Here is a 20906-nt window from a genome sequence, read left to right on the forward strand (position 1 = left end):
CTCAGTCTAAGGCCATTGCAGTGAAAAGTGTTCACTTTAGCTGGGCGTAACTTAGCCGGGCGATGTCCGTCGATAGCTGCCTCCGTGAGAAGAGAACAGAAGGAAGGGAGGGGGGTATCACTGTCCGAGGGCTGCCGTAGAATGGCAACGTGGATGTCAGCCGACCAACACTCGCTACCCGGTCCCTGGTCTGGCCTGCTAGGAGCTAACTAGCAGCCAGTATAGTACAGTCCTCTCTCGTCTAGCTAACATTTAGCCGTGTTACTTACTGATCCATTAGAAAGAAAGCTAGCTGGACATCTGTTTTGAAGCCTCTTTCCTTTTTGATCTTCTTTGCCTCCTCAGACAGAGGAGCTTGTTTTCTTTCGCTAGGCCGTTTTTCACTTGTCTCCAAACTTTGTCCGTCTGCCATTGTGCTCGTGACTCAACTATCTTATGCGCAACTCCTCATAAAGACCAGCCTCAGTCCCTGATTGGCTGACTGACCAGTTTCGCAATACACAACGCATTTCCTGCCGTAAAGCAGATTTTTCCCGCGAAATTTCGACACCGGTGGCAGAAGCTTATTACAAAGATTGCAAAGCCACTAAGTAACCTATGTAAATGCTGATAGTCTGATTTTACTGTGGCCACTACCCTGTGCAACCCACATTATTTTCATAATGATATATGTAGGAAAAAATGCTATCTGTTGCCTCTTTAAGTGATTAAAATACATTAATGAAACAAAGAAAAAAATATTAATGCTGAAAAGCATAAAAAAACATTATCCACTAACTCCATTTATCATATTTTAGAGTGTGCCATTCATTGATTCAGTTTTTTAATTCTGTTGGATTTCTAATAAACACTGATGCCAGTAACATAACAGAAATAAAAAAGGGCACTGAACCTAAGAAAAGGAAGAAAAGGATTGCATATCTGTGTGTGCGTACATGTATCAGCTGGAGTCTGGGTGTGCAGATCAGTTTATGTGTGGATGTTAGATCAAGCCAGATGATGATCTGGTTGACTGGTGTTAGTAGAGCTGATCTCACAGTTCCTGGGTTGGGGAGAGCTGAACGCCAATCGCCTCTCCTGCTGCTTCCCAGACCAAGCTGGCTGTTTCTAATGAGACAGGCGGACAGGGAGCTGTCACACTGACGGGGGCCGCCTGACACATGAAAATGAGACCCCCGATCAGCATGCTGGGATCGAGTAGGAAGACTGGGAGGGACTGGGAGGGTGAAGTAGTGAAAAAGGGGAAGGATGGGGAGGGCGGCCTACCAGCTGTCAGAGGACTGAGTGACAGGTCAAGGAAGGCGGCTGAGCAGCAAAACTCCTCCAAGGGCCTTTGAGTGACAAGAGACGAAAGGCATCTCTGCATACACAGCAGTGGCTGCAAACTCTCCTGTCTGGCTTGTCTCTGTCATCTGACAGGCCTACAAGGACCAATCCTGTTCTACTCAGGGACTGTTCACCAGCCAAGAGTATCAGCAGAACGGCGGCTATTGATCTACATTTAGACCTTCTGGATCTCTTATTACTTCAACCAAAATTCAAAGTGCTAGTTTTTCTAAATTCCTCTCTGTATCACTCAGTTTTGATTTTACCCCGTGATAAATACAGCAGCTTTAGCGACATTTACCATCTAAATGTTGCAAAGCATATCTGGTTATTCTTCCAAGATGCCCTGCAGACATGCCTTTCTGAGTGATGACTGTGGGATTATCTCTCCATTACAATGATTCTATCTGACAAGGCATTCTGTCACATCTCAAATGGCTGCTTCCCTTGAAGAGCCAGGTGCTCTCTCTGCGTCGCTCACATCCGCAGATTGCCGGAGATTTGAGACAGCCCCACATTACGTTTCATCTGCGGGGGAAAAAGTGAGCGCTCAGGCTCGGCGACACTCCCATCCTTCAAGGTGTTCTTGTTCCATCTGCTGGAGGGTCCAGCGGGAATACTTCTCTCTGAGCTCCTTCCTCAGTCCCAGCAAGCAGCCTTTCATGTCAGACAGGATACCAGACAGGAATCCCAGCTAGCACTCGGCTTCACTTAAGACTTACATGTTGACAGAGAGAAAGAGGAGTGTTCTCTTATCTCTGAATGGTCTCGTTTTTTTCTTAGACAGCCCAGACTCAGATGCCAAACTCAAAACATATGCAGTGTGGGAGAGGATGGATCAAGAGGTAGGCTATGTACGTACTGTAGTTAGAGCAGTAGAAAAAAGAGCTGTCTTATAGGTGTATGGCATGAAATCACATGTACATGCTCAAATAAAGTAAGGGATTGTAAAAAATCAAGTTATGTCCACTTGGACATAACTTGTCCTTGTCCTTGTGCAAATTCTGATCTTAATGTAGCTAAAATGAGGTAAGTAATAAAGGTTACAATAATGTAACCTTCATTCTATTTGCTGAGGCGGAGCCCTCTCCTGGTCTCTTTGGGTAATACTCCTCCAATCACAGGCACGCATTTGCACACTGAGAAAAGTATAAATGTAGCCGGGCAATCAGGAAGTACCTACCTGAATACGTGCGGACCCCATGGTATATAGAGAGGCAGATTCCTACCACCAGACATGGTACACTCTCTTCAGCGAATGGAGTAGGCGCAACAGGGCCCCTAGGTAGAGGGTTCCAGAGGCGGAGCCCTCTACTCAAGTCTTTGGGTACAATGGGTGGAGTCTGATGAGTAAATGCCCTGTCACGACATAGCATAGACCCAGCCATGCTGATCCTGACCAGCTAAAGGTTAGTTGCCGTTGCCTGCCTACTACTTCTTCTGAGGAGCACGGGACCCCAGCCAACCCAGGTAGTAAGCAACCTAACTGGGTGGAGCTTTGGTCTAACCTAAGACAAGCTCAGTGTGCTACTTGCTGTTCTCTGAAGAGAACATTATCAATCAATCAATCAATCAATCAATCAATCAATCAATCAATTTTATATATAAAGCCCAATATCACAAATCACAATTTGCTTCACAGGGCTTTACAGCATACGACATCCCTCTGTCCTTTGGACCCTCGCAGCAGATAAGGAAAAACTTTCCCTACAGCAGAAATATAATCCATGTCAATGTGGAGCCAAACCATGAGTTTTTATTTTTTTTTTTACCTATTCACGTGCTTTTGTTGCCTAAATGAAACTGTGTGCTTTTGTTGATCTCCTGGTGTTTGGTTGTTTGGTTGTGGCATCCCAAAACATCAACAGCAGAAGCAGAAGGATACCTAGCATGTAATATGTGACATGAAAGTCCACTGACAAAGCGACAATATGTGACATCTTTGGATGAAAACATACCCAGATAGCATGCATACATCTGGCCGACGTCGGTCCGATGTATCAAGTTTAGATCGTTAAGACGTAGCAGGGAGAGTGTTTGCTCATTGCCAAGACGTCGCTGAGACGTCGGCCTGTAATCGAAAATGACCACCACGCGACGTTCAAACGATCAATAAAAGAAGCTGCGCTCAGTGGGCGCTCCTTCATTAATATTCATATGCTTCGTTAACTATGACGTTTATTCATTTAGGTCGGACCTTTCAAACTACAAATATTTCACCATTCAATGTGAGAAATCAGTGCTATCATATTCTAGTTGTTTTTGTGAGTTGATGTAAATGATTGTGTTAGATGGGCATATGATATCGCGTCATATCGATCGCAGGCTCCTGAATCGAATCAAATCAAAAGCGTATCGTGACAGACTTTGTGATATCAGCAAACATCGTATCGTCATCCAAACAAATCGATATAATATCGTATCATGATGAAGCTGGTGATTTACACCCCTAACTGTTACCCTATTTCGTGTGTAAGTGTGCACAATGAAGAGACAAAAGTCAATTTGACAAACTTTATTTTCAAATTTCCACAAACAATATCTGATGGCCAGTCCGCTTCTCCTGGCACCCTGCAAGAGACAGAAAAGACGATGAGCACATAACTTCAAGAAACAAATCCTAACTTCACCACTGTATTTTTTTTTAGCATTTCAGCTGTCTTTTAGCCAGACTGAAGGCTTTGGGTCCGTCACTCTGCTTAATTTAGTGTTGAAACTGTTAAATAACGGGATCCGGCGTTAACAGCAGCTCAACAATCAGTTTTTCATCTCGGAAAAACAGTGGTTTCAAAACTGCGCTATTACCTGTAGCCACTGGGTCAGTTTGCTTTGCAGAGGAGGAAACCTTGACTGATAAATTGCCCATAAAATCACATTTACAACATACCGAAGGCATCCTTAAACTTCACTATTTGACCTCCGCGCTCCTCTCTGCTCCTCTCACCCACACTTGAGCACCCGTTCTGGTATACACAGTGTCGGCCAGCCCCGCCTTACCTCCGCGCTCCTCTCACCCACACTTGAGCACCCGTTCTGGGATAACGTCAACTAGGGAAAATAAAATGAAAACACCACAGTTGTAGCCTGTTAGCTAACATGAGCTGCTAACATGAGCTAAACCACTAAACTAGCTAACAGCTAACGAAAGATAACGTTAGCTGGTGGGGACGTGCTATACACCCAGTCGTGCCTCGCCACTCACCAGGAACCTCTTTTAACGGTCACAGAAGAAACAAAATAGCTATTTTCTGCCAGTTTATTCCAATTAGCTTACCTGAAACCAACTGCGATGAGATGCTGTGTCCTGCGAGCTCAGTTCCAAACAAAGACCGCGGAGATGAAATTCCGCCTCTGTGGCGACTTCCGTATGTGGGCAGACATTCTACGGCATTGGGCCGACCCAAAGCCGACATAACAGAGATGTTTGATGAGCTGGGACAAAAGAGTATTAAATTTAAAGATATCCGCCCATGCGGCCGACGCTTGTCAGACGTTATAAATTCAGGGCCGATGTGTCGTCCTCAGGCCGATGTCGGCCAGATGTATGTGTGCTATCTGGGTATTGGATAAATGGTTATTCCAGGCCTTTCTCTTGCGCTGACACAGCGCTGTGGAGATTGGTCTGGCTCTGAGACTAGATGTGCAGGGATCTTTAACCTGACTAAATTAAATTCTTCCATGCAAATATTCAATTTTTTTATTTTTTTGCTTTTTTTTTTGGCCTTTACATATCCTAGCTAAAGGGAGTACAAGGATGACTGCCCCTGTTTTTAAAAACATATTTCATCATATTTTATTGGAAGCCTCCCTACTCCCATTTACGATGTCAGTTTGCTGTTGTTACTGACTCAGCACATCATCAGCCATGTATTTAGCTTAATACAAATCATCTTATAACAAGGGCATTCAGCCATTTGGATACTATCCCAAACTTGCAAGAATCATGCAAGCATCCTTCCATTTAAAAATATTGTAATGAATACCACAAGATTATCAAGCGACAATGGGTATCTTGCATATAGAAATCATAACACACCAAACCAAGGTACAAGACCTTAGTTAACCACTTCATTTGCTTCTGATTACATTTCAATCAATCAATCAATCAATTTTATTTATAAAGCCCAATATCACAAATCACAATTTGCCTCACAGGGCTTTACAGCATACGACATCCCTCTGTCCTTATGACCCTCGCAGCGGATAAGGAAAAACTCCCCAAAAAAACCCCTTTAACGGGGAAAAAAAACGGTAGAAACCTCAGGAAGAGCAACTGAGGAGGGATCCCTCTTCCAGGACAGACAGACGTGCAATAGATGTCGTACAGAACAGTACTATTTGCAGGACACTCATCACTTACCTCATGCTGTTAAAATTAGGGTTTTAACGGTATGAGATTTTTACAGTACCATATCAGGAAAATTAGAAAGATAAGGACGCATGGAAAAAACAGTGCACTATACCACAGTTTCATGGTATCAATATATATGTTATTACACAATTACTATTATCTTCCTTAGTGGATAAAAACATAAGGTTTTTTTGGTAGATGACCAAATGCTTTATTATTGAAAACTATTTTGTTTTAATGGGAAAAAAAGTATGACAGGCAGTCAAGGAGGAAAGGAAATGTGCATGTACAGGTTAGATTTTCCATCTGGTTGCCTTTTTTTTTCATTACCGTAGAAAAGCAAATGTTCACAGTATGATAACTGTCAATTTTCATATCACGGTATGCCTTGAATCCTGTATCTGCAACCCTACCTACAATTGATATCTTTAAAAATTGGATCCCCTTGATCTCCCACACAAAATAACACTATCTGGATGACTTAGATATAAGACATTAAACCCTTTTTTTGCTCAAACGTATGCCAGCCTGTGAAACTTTGTGTACTGTGTGACTGCATCTAGTGTGTAATGTACACACTAAACATTGAATCCATTTTGAACAATATGTATTGTCTGCATTAAAAGAAAAATAAGTGACTCTAATGTAATAAGACTACAAAAACATATGTAATCCACAGCAGGGAAGGAGCCTTTTTGGCCCTCAGTATGCAAATGCATTAATTCCAAAATTGCTTGTTTGAGGGTAGCAGCCATCAGTGTGTTTCAATTAGTATCTCAACAGCAGGTTTTGTTGTTAAATAACAGGACACATATTGTTATATCCAGTAGGCTTCTAAGAGCACAAATAAAAACACATTAACAGTTTAAAAGAGACTGTGAGGAGTAAGATTGATGTACCATATGGCAATATTATTAAAAAAGGGACTGCTTATGCTTTTTTAATGCTTCTTATGCTTATGACCATGTGAACCTGAACATGTTTGCAAGATGTGGTTTATTTATTGATGGGTGAGAGGGTCTTGAAAGACAGACAGAACATTCTACCCAGGTGTCTTTTATATGTGGAGATGTCTGACAACACATGAGCTACTGCAAATAACAACAACAAAGTGAATGGCATTGATTTTCCATCACAGTACAACTAAAATGGACAAAATGTGAAGAGTGTGAGAGCAGAGGTGGGGAGGGAGGGGTGAGGGGGCATCTCTGGTGAGTGCAGGAAATGGGTGCAGATGACAAAAATGGCTAGGGAAAAAATGAACACGTTAGAGAAACATGGACAAAGACAGTCAGTTAGAAGAGCCCATGAAAGGCTGCAGCTGAATTGGCCGAGGCAGGAATCAATATTGGTGCTTCAGCTGAAGGTAGGCTAAAGAGATGGCTGGACTGTGGAGAAAACACAGTGATGTTCAAAGTAGTTAATACACTGTAGAAATGGTGAGCAGCAAGGGCTATCTGTCAATGAAGTGTATGTGTTAAATATGTGTGTGAATGTAAGTGTGTGTGTGTGTGTGTGTGTGTGTGTGTGTGTGTGTGTGTGTGTGTGTGTGTGTGTGTGTGTGTGTGTGTGTGTGTGTGTGTGCAGTGGACAGGGAGAGGTGGCCTACGAGGCCTCACCTCTCCAGTGGAGTGGTAAATCAGCCATCAGCCATGTGACAGGCACAATGCCCCCATGCTCTGCCCAATGAGACATTACCCTCTCAGCCCCCTCCTGCCCCCTTCCTGCCCCCTCCTCAACGGAGCTTTGATATCCCTCTTCGCTCCACTGACCAACCGATGGTAGGGGGTGCACCCGCAGCATTCCTCCAAACCAGCCGAACGGAGCAGCTGAATATATCCCATCATGCAACAAAAGCCCAGAGGAGCCGCATTGGCCTTTGGAAGGGAAGGGGGTGGGGGGCATGATGTTCAATCGGTCCCCTCGGCCTTTTGACCTGATAGAGCTGGCTGAAACCACTGCTGACCCGGCAGGAGTTAACAACTGCTTCCTGTCTGCTGGCATTAGCATAGCCAGCAGTGAGGATAAGCTGATTGCACCATGGGGCTTTAGCTGACCTGTTACAGTCAACTACCTGCCTCAGTGTCTGACTGCAACCCTCTCAGACACAACACGGCTCTCAACAAGAGTCTACTATCAGTCAACAATGTCACTGAAGGCTTACGGGCCATAGTAGTCCATGACAAGACCAACCAGAAAAATAGGAAAGTATGATATTTAAACTTGGTTTTTAGGAAAAGTGAAATGGCCTCTTATTATCTCAAGGTCTGAAAAACAAAGCCAATGCAGAAGTGTCTTAAACCTGCATTCTTTGTGATAGCCAGCAGGGGGCAACTCTACTGGTTTCAAATAGAAGTCCAAATTTATAGAAATCTATGAGAAAATGACCCTACTTCTTTTTTGTCAAATACATTTTATTGAAGAAGAAGAGATTTCAGGATGTAGGACATGGACACAGTGTACATTGTCATTTATGGAGAATGAAACAAGATACAATATAATGTCCAACATAATAAACACATACACATCAGAATAGAAAGAAAACCCCTAATCACACCCACCCTCCCTCCCTCTCCTCTGCTCAGCATGTAGTATATGACAATAAAGGTAGCAATGGAAAATAATCTTTTTATTAAAAGACAAAAGGTGAAAAATAATGTTGGACAGTCGACGATATGGAGTGTCCACTATGGGTTGTTTGTTAGGTAATGGACGAGGGGCAGCCAAATCTTGTCAAACCGTGACTCTCTTTTATTCAAAGAAAACCTTACTTTTTCAGTGTGAAGGGTATTTGTCATTTCGTTGAGCCACAGCCTAAAAGTGGGAACTTTCTTCTTCCAGAAAGTCAGTATTAATTTTTTGAAGTTGCTGTTGTGATTTTTTTTAATGCTGGTATAGAATCCGAAGTTCCCAGTATAATAAAGACAGGGCCAGGTTCCATGTGGGTATTAAGAATGTCAGAGAATGCTTTAGACATTTTTGTCCAGAATTTCTCTATCTTGGGACAGAAGATGAAACTATGGACATGGTTTGCCTCAGCTGTGTTGCATTTATCACATTGTGGGGAAGTGTCTGGAAACAGCCTGTGAAGCTTTGATTTTGTGTAATGGAGTTTGTGGCAAACCCAAAACTGAATGAGGCAGTGTCTAGAGTTGATAGAGCAAGTGTTGATCTGTTCAAGGCTCACTTCCCATGCAGTTTTAATTGCTGACATAGAGAAGGGTTTGAGAGATTGTAGTGAGTAATAGAAGTGTGACACCTTTCTATCAGGACCTGCAGTTTGAAGAAGGCACCTATCTAGAAGCGAGGGTGAGGCACTTATATAAGAAGAAAGGTAGGTGCACACATAGTCTCTGATTTGCATAAACCTAAAATGATTACTCCAAGGGAGTTTATACTTTTCTCTCAACTGAGGAAATACGGCAAAGGTTCTGTTCAGATAAAGGTCACCAATTGTACGAATACCCAAATCCCTCCATTGCGAGAATACATTATCAAGTTGGGATGGCGGGAATGAAGGATTCCCAGCAATGGGGAGTAGGAAGGAGGGCTGACTGAACCCGAAATGCGTCTTAATTTGCTTCCAAATTCTGATCATACTGTGTATAGTGACACTTCCACTGTAGACAGATTTATCTAAAGCCACTAGAGACAGGATCATTGCACCCAGACTACGTGGGCGGCATTGCACCCGCTCCAATTGCAGCCAGCGAGGGGGGTCAGCTGAGTTATCTAACCACCTTGAAATAATTTTTATATTGGAGGCCCAATATTAGAGACAAAAACTGGGGAGAGCAAGCCCACCAGCTCGTTTCGGTTTGCAGAAGTGAGCTTGTTTAATTCCGTGACTTTTATAGTCCCAAATAAAAGAAAGAATAATAGAATCTAATTTCGTAAAGAATGATTTGGGCAAAAACACGGGGAGGCATTGGAAAAGGTACAACAGCAGGGGAAGGAATATCATTTTAATTGTGTTAATCCTACCAATCAGTGAGATAGGGAGCAATCTTCAAAATTGAATGTTAGCTCCGAGTTTGGCCACAAGAGGGGGGTAGTTGGCTTGAAAAAGAGAGGCAAATTCTTTAGTGTTTGGAATCCCAAGATAGGTGAATGTCTGAGACAAAATCTTAAATGGTAAATGTTGTATCAGGGATAAATCCTTTAAGCCAACAGGCATCAACTCACTTTTGGTCCAGTTAATCCTGTAATCAGAGAAGGATTCAAACAAGTTAATTTTGTCCAAAACAGTGGGAAGACTAAATTGAGGCTTGGTAATAAACAGGAGAACGTCATCTGCATACAGGGAAATCTTATTAGGTGTGTCTGCAACATTGGAGCCATAGATATTTGGGTCAGTGTGAATAGACTCCGCGAGGGGCTCGATGGCCAGTGCGAACAGGAGGGGTGAGAGGGGACACCCCTGTCTCATGCCCCTAAACAGGCTGAAGTGGGAGGATAACATTCTGTTAGATAAAATTTTTGCCCTGGGATTTTTATACAAAAGTTTGAGGCAGGCGATAAATTTGTCTCCTAAATTAAATTTGTCCAGCACAGCGAATAAATAAGACCGTTGTACCTGGTAAAACGCCTTCTCGGCTTCGAGAGAGACGATTACAAGGTCGCTGATGCTGGACTTATTACATTATATTAAAAAGTCATCTGAGGTTGGAGAAGGAGTTTCTGCTGGGGACAAACCCAGTCTGGTCTGAATGTACCAGCGTACTCATATATCTGTTAAGTCTATTCGCTAAAACTTAGCTAAAGCTAATATTTTCTGGTCCACATTAAGTAAAGAAATAGGTCTGTATCCTCCAACCTCCTCTGGATCCTTACCCTTTTTTGGAATAAGTGTTATGACAGCCTCTCTAAGCGTTTGTGGCAGAGACCCATTTTCGAGGGCTTGGGAGTACATTTTAAGCATATAGGCTGTAAGTATGTCAGTAAATGTTTTGTACAGCTCACAAGGGAGACCGTCTGGTCAATACTAAATGGTTAATTAGGCTGTCAAATCAGCTGCTGCATGAGGAAAAGAGTTTAGACCAATCGACACAACATTTTTTCTGAAGGAATACTCCATCCAAAAGTTTGTAGCTAGCTGCTTTTGAGGACAACGGTAGATGTGCAATTGATTATTACCATCCCCGAGTACAATTGCCCCCAAACTCCACTCCACCCACTGCTTAGCTTTTACATTAGCATGTTGATCCTTACTTGAGTACACTTGTGTCAACACCCAAGAGGCATTTTTGTTGTTCTACAGTATAGCAAAGGGTGCTGCAGATGGAAACTGCTGCTCTGGGGATCGTCATCGGTGAAGCAGCGAGGTAGGGTCTGCTCCTAGCCAGAGGAGGAGCCACTGCCATTGGGCATGGAGCTCTACCGCCAGAGCTCCGACTGCATAAAGGTCAAAGGTGACAGCGAAGCCAAATTTGAGTCTTTTGTGGGGAGTTCCACTGCCGTCTGATATACAGGCATATGTATTAAATTGAGACTGTTTCATAAAAGATATAAACTTCTAACTCACATTAACACCAGATGCATACAGTACCAGAGTACATAAGAGCCGTACTTGAGACTTGAGGCCACATTTTACAAATGGACACAGGCATAGGCATATGGTGCGTGGGTACGGTACACAGTGTTGATGCTAATCAAGCGAACTGGACTTTGGGTCAAATGCACTTGGATCTGGGCCTGGGTCCCTGATGTGAGAGGCCCTTAATAGTGTTTGGAACATACTAGGCATACAGACTTTCCAAAGATTGTGGACAAGAGAATACTTTAAAAAAGTAAATTTCATGTTCAGGACTCTGGATCACCTTTGTTACCACTGTGAATTTAAGCTCACTACAGCTGCCATATTACACAAAATCCGATGTCATGGTATCAGTGTGAATCAGATTATACAAATCACAGTGTGTGAATGCTTCAATATGCTTTTTTTTAGATATAATGTATCAAAGTAAAATTTCCCTGCCCCTTTATATAGTCTGTGTCCACTTTATCATTAAAATTGCAGAAACGTAAACTAACGGCGAGATGCCAAACCTTGCTTTACCCACCTGAGGCTGATACTAGATTTACTGGTTACAATAAGACCAGTGAGTTTTATAGTTCAGAATTATCTGTACTTGAAAGATGCATGGATATAATCACAGAGTAAAAGCTGTATATGTCACAGTTAGTGAGCACCCAGAATTATCTAAATAATTTGGCAAAGGTTAGAGGGCAGTTAGTTAGGATGGCACCTACAATGTTAGCTCCATGTGACAGAGCTGACTGAGCTGGCAGCACAGACAGTGTATGCTTTGGCAGTATCTATGGCATCAGCATCAGACTGAAGCCACTGGGGTGTAACTCTCTAGAGGCTCAGGAGCAGGCCGCATATGTTCTGCCTCCAACACCTAATGCCATCGGCTGCACAAAGCACAAACACTGCCTCCGCCTTGGCACAGTCTTCTGGGATACCAACTCACTGTTGCACTCACACGCACTCTGCTTGCATCACTTCAGAGTTGAAGTAAACCAAAACCCAGTGTCGGAGAGAGACAGGGATTAAGGAATTGACTTCTCTTAGCCAGGTGGAGATGAGACTTTCCGGAGGATTAAAAGCTCGAATTAAGAGTGCAGTGCAAGATCAAGATCTGCTTGTGTGTGAGTTGGAGCAGATCTAAAGTTACACTGCAAAAGTGGGAATAATTTCATGAACATTCATATAGCTTGATGGCCATGGATGAAACAAGTAAATCAAGCTAAGATACAAGTGTGTTCTATTGCCTTACCTTTAGGGTGAACCTGAGAAAGTCAAATGCTGTGGGTGCCTTTCAGCAAGGCACTGAATACCCCAGTTGCCCCATTTGTTGTAATGTGATTTTACCAGGCAGCTCTGAGGTTTGAAAATGATATCACATTAAATCAAATGACCATGTGAAATAAGGGTGTCGCTTGTTGTGATGAACCAATCGAGAATCATCAGCCAACAATGTTGCACTGTGTCTGCTGGATGGATAAATAGTAAATAGCATAAACTGTTTGCTAACACATTTTCCACAACAACCTAACATGATTTGTTCATGCTATGTTTCCAGCTTGCATCACTAATGTCAAATGACAAAGAAATATTTAATAATAATGCCACTGTAAAAATCATTCATTCTCATATGTTTAACTAGATAAGCTACAACATGCAGATACATGCTTGACTTTTGTAGTGTGATGAAATATTTAGAACTCAAGGTCCAATTTCTTGCTTCCAATCGTATCTCACAGCCAGTGTTGCACAAGTTACTTTCAAAATGTAATACATTATACATATTACTAGTTACCTTCAATTAAAAGTAATGAGTTACTTTATAATATCACTGTCTGTGAAGAGTAATGTGTTACTGATTACACTACTTTTGTGTTACTTTCAACAAAATAACCTCAGAAGTACAACTAGGCATTATAACATGCAAGAGGGTCATTGTCTTTCATAGCAGGTAATCAAAGCACAGAAAGCCTAATAAAGACTCTTCCTCGTAATGCAGATCTGGTCCATTCATACATTCACAGGCAGTGGTTCCACTTTTAATTAAAATCACTCTCTTATTAAGAAGAGTGTGATGATATTCAGCAATTAAATAGCCTATACCTTTTTAAATAAATAGGCCCGTTTCCACCGCAGGAACTTCGGGGTAATTTTACGGGGCCGAGGCCGTTGGTGCGTGTCTCCACCGCAGGAACCACCCCCGAAGGACAGAGTTCCGGAACTTTTACGGGGGCTAAACAAGTCCCTGCCTCGGAGTAGGTACTCAGAACGGCCCCGAAAGACTCCTGGCTGGGGCTTGGGATTTACTTGGTGCTGATTGGATATACTCAAGGAGGGATGTGATGTCAACAGAAAGCAACAAAATAGCCGGCATTTTTAAAACTCAGCAGACGAGGGTTAGCTCATTCATATAGCTTCCGCCGCTATGTAAAAAACCTCATTAAATGGCCCGTGAAAAATTTTTTTTTTCCAGCGTATATCTAGCAAAGCAGTTTTGTGTTGATATGTGTTGTATGTATTCAGTTTTGGGAAATCACGATGTCTAGAAAGCATCAGTGGCTGCAGCTGGCAGGGACAGCTAACAGCAGCAGCAAAGCTAACATTAGGACGTCATCTGTTAAAAGCCTCCCGTTGTCGGATACGACATGAAACTACTCCAGTTAGCTCAATCATGTTGTAACTAAGACATCCGCTGGAAAAAATATTTTTTTCATGGGCCATTTAGTGAGTTATTACAGACACTGCTAAGGGCTATCAGCTAACAGCGTCCCTACGTCGCCCCGGTAAATGGTCGTGCAACGATTACGTCACATCCAGAGCCCGTAACTTTACAGGAACCTTCCTTGTATTCCACTCTCTCAGTGGAGACACGGCGGTTGAGAGGGCCGAGCGAGAGGACGTTCCTGCCCCCAAATAGTACCAGGAACTTCTTCAGTGGAAACGGGCCTAATGAAAACCCAGGGATGGGCAGGCAGACAAAGGATCAAAGTGTGATCATTGAGACAGGGATAAATATTTGTAGGTCTGTAATACGAAACACAATAGACAAATGCTGAGGTTAGCACAACAAGTGGATTGGCATGCAAGTCAGTCACTATGATGAGTGCAAATGAATACGCCAGAACTGGAAGACCTGCCTGCAAGTTCCCAGTGAGCCAGTCAGCTACAACAGTTTTGCAGAGAGAGTTGCATATATGAAGGGGATAGCTGGCATTGCTCCGCCATTGTAGGGGATGTGAATAGAGAAACATCCAGCATGCTAGCGCACATCTGAAAGCATCAACCACATGTGCAAAACACAAGGATGAAGAAAAAAAACTTTAGCATAACTCTTTATGCCCGCTGCTTTCGAGCAGCTTTTAATTGCAAAAGCAGAACGTCGTAGACATAGTAGGTATATAAGAGGAAACACAATGAACATGCTAACACACAGTACGGCATTACCCAGATGTGTCAATTGCCAGCACCTTTCTATAACATGGATGAATGGTGTGAATGAATGAAAAAATGAAAACAATAAACACTTAATTTCGGTAATGCATTACATGATATTGTAAGTGTAATGTTATATCCTGATAACGCGTTACAAAAAGAGGGTATTAGGGGTTACAAAAGCAAGGCGTTACCCCCAACACTGCTCACAACCCTCTTCAATGAATGGAACTCACTCACTGACTAAAGCTCTATACTTAGGTGTACTCTATACACTCTGCAGTCTGGAGAGCTCAGTTGGATATGGTTGAAAGCTAGTTTCCGAATGTGTTATCACTGATCATCAGATTAAGCCTGAAAAATTATTTTTTAAAAGTTCTGCAATAACAACAGATCTCAAGATGCTTACAGGCATAAATGTATCATTGTACTGCCTACAAAGAATACATGGCAATATCCATTTAGCCAATGCATGTCAAAAGTAATCGCCTAAATGGTGGTAATTGGATGAATTTCTGTGGTAATGCAAATAAAGGCTAATTGCCACTTCCACTCCAGGCCACCGATAAAGCCTCCAACGACTGGAAAAGAAGAAAATGGCCCATGTCTATGCCGTGAGACTCCCTGCAACATATAACCACCTTCATTCCTATTCATAGTGCACTCACATATCTTTAATGGCTCATTTGAATTGGTTCACTGCCAAGCGAGTCTCTCTCCCCCTTAACAAACAAACACAATGACAATATTGCGAGTCAAGCTGTTGTTTGTTACTGGGCAGTGAGATGACGGCGGCTCTGTGACTCCCACATCACAAACCAGTGTGTAGTGACCTGACCTGCCGCTAAAGGAGTGTTTGAGGATGCTGAGGATGGGGAAGGAGACATCAAACCCAAGCAGATGGGATGAAACAATGGCACAATGCAGCATGTCTGTGACAGGCTGCACCAGCTGATCAAGGCAACAGCAATTTACTGGCGATGAGCGATTTTGCAAACACCAAATGTAACCAAATAACAAAGCTTTGCTTTTAAAATTACTATAATTTGTCTCCTGACAGGATCTATATGAGCACTTTCTTTGTCTTATTATCTCCTATATGGATGTAGCAACAGTGACTGTCTTTTATTTTCCTAAGTAGTATTGTTCTTTATTAAGTGGAACACAGAAGATTACTCAGTGACATGTCAACTCCTCCAATTTACTATGTAGGATATGTTGTCTACATCCACTTAGCTAATTAAGACAGTCACAGCAGTGTAGATTTCAGGGCAGATCAAACAGTACTGTGTTGATATGGGAAACAGAGGAAGACTAGTCTCCACCAACTCTGTTATATCATAATCCGTGTTCCCTCAGCCTGATTAAAACATTTCAACAAGAGCCTGGGCTGCCTACCGTGGTAGCGCTGTAGAGAGGCTTGGTGTAGAAATATCACAGCTCCCTCATTAGTGAGAGGGGATTTCATTTGGAATATCTCACCAAGCACTTTGAGAGAAGCGGCTGTATTTACATTTAAAAGATCCAAAGTGGCCGTCTGAAGCTAGCTACCTCTTTCCTTAATTGCTGGCTTCAGTTGTCCATGAATACATCCACTTTATTACTGGCTCTCATTACTGGACGGCACTGAGGAAAGTCTCTTTCTCCTCTGTCTCCATCCCCCCCACTCCCACCCCCCAACACACACTCACACACACACACACACACACACACACACACACTCTCCATCTCTCTGTCTTCCTTTCGAGCAGGGCAGGACCGCATCAGAGTTCTCCCAGTGGCCAAAAGACACAAACAATCGAGAGGGATTAGACTGTAATCCTGTTTTTACTTTCATCTGCCACATATTCATAAGAGAAGCTCTGTGAAGCATGGGATTCTTGAAGGATGTGCTGCATGGAAAAATAAGGGGAAGCACTGTAAACAAAGCAGTACAAGGGTGGGGATTATACATTTTAAATGACAGGGGGACAATAAGCTTGACAACAGATTTCGACCTAGCCTATACTGAATAAATGTTTGCTTGCCAGTTGATTCAGACAGTGAAAGATACTGTGAAAGGTGAACACTACGAGGTCACTTCACTGCATCAGGTTTTCACATGCAGCAACCTCTGGAGCTGGAAATGAAGCCAGTGCACCATTGCCAAAATCTGCAGTTCCATAAATGGCTACATGAGACTGACTCCTGGAGAGTCAGTCCCCATAGACCCCCATGTTAAAATGCCCAACTTTACAGCAGAAAGAAAGATGTTTACAGCCTGGTACAAACCCCCCCAAAAACAAACAAACAAAAAAAAACTAAACCAGAGTTTAGCAAAGCTCTCCAGTCTACGCCTTGAGCTTTTTGTCACATTCCTCAGGACATTTTGAGCAGTTGTTGCAGTGTGGTGGTGTTTGTGGTGGTGGGGCATCAGGGAGTGCTGTTTCAATGAGGGGTTGCATTTGATCTATGATGCTGTTTAGGTGGGTGGAGCGTGTAAAGCAGCACCCACAAAAATGCCAGAAGCCAAGGTTTCCCAGCAGAACATTTCATTGTAATGAGAGACATTATAAATTATATATATATATATATATATATATATATATATATAGTATATATATATTTTTTTTTGGCTGAATGGTGTAACTCACCTGTTTACATTTTATCAAGTCTTAGGCCTCTAGTTTCGCAGACCGGGCGAGGCGGATTTTGCAAGTCGGAAAGAGGGAGGAGAGAAGGCGTGGAGTGGGTTTTACACACATCACACCAATCAAATGAGCCCCTCTCCTCGCCCTTAAATGCGCCGCGTGAAGGCGTAATGGGAGTTTACTCAATTCGCCATGGAAGAAGAAAGCAGCAGCGTCAGACGACCAAACTTCTCCCAGGAGGAAACTGATGTTTTGGTCCGGGAGGTCCAAGCTCGCAGTGTCCGAATATATGGAACTGCGAGCAGACCTCCACGGACTGATGATGCAAAGGTAGCCTGGGAGGAGGTCACCACAATTGTAAATCAATGTTGCGTTTCTCTCGTGCGCGCGTGCGCTCTCTCTTTCTCTCTCGCAGTCTCACTCTGTTTCTTTTCTTTTGACTTTTCTAAGATGACAGATGCTGAATATATACTCCCTGTCTGATGCTGTGGCTGTTTGTGGTTGGCTGAGAGGGGTGTGAACACAGTAGTTTGCAGCTGTGTTAATCAAATCAGGTTGGGTTTCCATTACATGTGCCAAATGTTCCAAACGGTGCCAATCCCCCTTGATCTGACATCAGATGTGACGGGACAGTCAATATAGAGATACATTTATGTGCTGATTGCAGATAGTTGCATTGAATAGTGGTTTTGTGGGTATTTATGGCATCATTAATGTGCCTGATATTCTGGAAACCTGCCTGTGAGGTTTTGGTGACGTGTGCGCACTGTCCGCCGGTCAGCCAAACTTCCGCTACACTGGCTGTGCTCCACCTGTGCTGACAGTAGACCTGGTTTCAGCTGGCGAGCTTTTAGCGCACCTTCGGCGAAGCCTTTTGGCACAAAACTGTCACTGCGCCAAGCTGGATCTGTCGACACCTCCCCCTGCTGCGCCGCCACACCCATCTCAGCGCACCTCGGTCTGCCAAACTACCAAACTGAGCGCGCCTCGGGTTGCGTTGCTCGAAACTAGCTCTACGCGGGGTTCGCCACCCTGCGCCACGCCGGGAAACTAGAGCCCTCAAAATTATGCATAATTAAAGGAATGGCCACGCTGTGTGACAGGCTGTCTGCCGATAGTGTCCTCGGGCTCTCAGTCAGCGGTGGCATGTAATGGGTTAAAATTACGTGCCGGTACCACAGAAACAATGCCAATGTAAAGTCAATTAGGATCCTTTGTCGTGGTGGACACACGAATTCCCTGGTTCAACAACGTCACATCAACGTCGTTTTCCTCAATGATATCTTTAACATTCCTGTATACACACAAAAACACGAAAGTGTCCTTGATAACTCAACAATATGACAGGTTAATGTCAAGGCCATAAAATAAAATAAATGTATTTTGCCAGCTTTTGATAGCGTAGGGCTTTAAGAGCATTGTGCTGTGGGCGGATGTGGCACGTTTGACTACTGTTTTGTATTGTCTGCCGTCTGTGGGCTTCATTCCATTTCAAATTGCCCCCGGTCTGCCACAACCCGAATCCAAACACCACTATCTCTGTTAAGAAAAGTTTGTGTGTGTGTGTGTGTGTGTGTGTGTGTTTTATGCGTGTGTGTGTATATGTATGTGTGTGTGGTGTGTGTGTGTGTGTGTGTGTGTGTGTGTGCATCAAATCTTGTACCATGGCAATATAAACAGGATGAAAACAGGATGATCAAACTGGACTTTACATTTCACATTCCTCATTTAAACTCTGCACTTGTCACTTTCATATTATTTCATCAAACTGGACTTAACTTTGTGCATTGCATTCAACTTCCACTGTTACATAATTTATTTATTTATGCACATTGTTGCACTCACTGTCATATATTTCATACATTTCATTTCTGTCCATAGCGCAGACCATGTTTCCTTTGTACAGTCAGTATTTCATTTCACGTTTTAAATACCATTTCTGGACTATTAGGCTAGTATTTCACTCTGTAAATAGATTTTAAAATTTCGATATAATTTCAATATTATTTTTGCTTATTTCATTATTGTTATTATTGGTTTACTTTTTTCTATTTTCATTCTTCTGTGTTGCGTGTTTTTGGGAGCAAACACCAAGACACATTCTTTGTATGCTTGCATTTGCTAACAGAACAGATTCTGATTGCATGCATGTCATGCTGACATAAAATCTCAAAACCAAGAATCATAAAGATAAAAAAAATCTCCAGGGTTGTGTAAATAGTAACCTATGCGTGAATGTTGGTCTTATCAGCCCTAACCGTAACCCAAGCACATTAGACCTTCTTCCAAACCTGTAGTAATGTACTAGATTGTCAGTAGTATTGTATTCTCTGAGGATGACTCGTTTTAGTAACTATTTACAGTAAAAGGAGAGTAACATATGTCAGTATGATTCTACATGGCTCCTGCTTTAAAATGACTGATGCAAACTGAGCCTATGTTATGGGTGCGTGTTCCCTCCGTCCACAGCTGTGTTCAACTTGTTTGTTTTATACCAGGATAAACAGATATTAAATGCATTATTTTGTTTTTCAGTGTGAATAAAAAAAATAATGGAAATCCACCTTTTTCCATTATCTTCTTCAAATGGGCAACTGAAATAGAAATTAGACCACAACCAATAACCAACGTGTGTTTGGCCTTTATTGTTATATCAATATTATGTGCCCCTACTGCATAGATAGACAGATAAATAATAGCCTAATGTTATTTATAGCTGCTGCGCAGCGATGGGTCGAGTCCAGGCATTTTTAGGCAATTCTGAGCAACAAGCAGAAGAATTGGAAGACATTTAGGAATTTAGCAACATGATCTGCCTTTTGCATCAGCTGAGGCTTGAACTCACAACCTCTGAGACTAAGAATCAATTTCTATCTCACTGAGCTAATTAGTCAGTGACAATTCATGTGAAGCTTCACAAATTGACTAAGCCAGACGTGCAGGATTAGCAGCCGTCCATGCATGGAAAAGCAGAAAAGCAGAAACAAAAATCTGAAAATACACATATTGCATCTAGACAGCATGGAGATGTTGGTAATTTGTTTGTAACAATGATTGATTTGCTCCATAAGTGAAAAACTGATGTTTAAAGTTACTATTCTTACATTGACTCCAATTGTTCACATTAGAGCAAAATTCAAAATGCTGTCAAAAATTCAGTTTTTGAGATCAAATTCTGAACTTTGACTCATGACTCTAGAATTTTGTCTTTTTTTTCATGAACATTGAAGCTTTATTTAGCAAGAATTTGCATGTATATGTTTACAGTACCGTTTACAGTCAAACATTTTGATGCACTGTAGGCTCAATTTTTGATAAATCAAATATCTGAGAAATGTAGTTTTTGTAGGACAGTCTGAAGATGAGAACAGAGTGATGGACTTCATAATTTTTAATAGGTTTAAATGTACAAAAGTTTCTTCAGTATTGGGGCTACAGTTTGATGAAAGTTGTGAAGTTGTAGCACGTATGGTTTTTATGAATTTTCAAAGTTTTGAACTTTAGACACTTGCTGTAGCGCCACCATCAGGACTATTGGCTTGAGTTTACAGCTGAGGATATCTGGCATGAGACTGGACCTTTGTGCAAAGTTTGGTGAGTTTTCACCCATGGGAAGTATGATTTCCTCGGAAGAAGA

The 20906-nt window shown here is 42.3% G+C and overlaps 1 long non-coding RNA gene across 1 annotated transcript in view; it reads right to left on the reverse strand.

Moving 5' to 3' along the window:
* The window catches only part of LOC126393951 (uncharacterized), a 207984-nt gene that overhangs the window by 44936 nt on the left and 142142 nt on the right, over nt 1-20906 (reverse strand). The window contains exon 2 of the long non-coding RNA XR_007570322.1: nt 18082-18128. This is a non-coding gene — a long non-coding RNA (uncharacterized LOC126393951). The remainder of the gene's footprint in view (nt 1-18081; nt 18129-20906) is intronic.

Source organism: Epinephelus moara, chromosome 8, assembly GCF_006386435.1.
Source record: "Epinephelus moara isolate mb chromosome 8, YSFRI_EMoa_1.0, whole genome shotgun sequence".
Classification (NCBI taxonomy): domain Eukaryota; kingdom Metazoa; phylum Chordata; class Actinopteri; order Perciformes; family Serranidae; genus Epinephelus; species Epinephelus moara.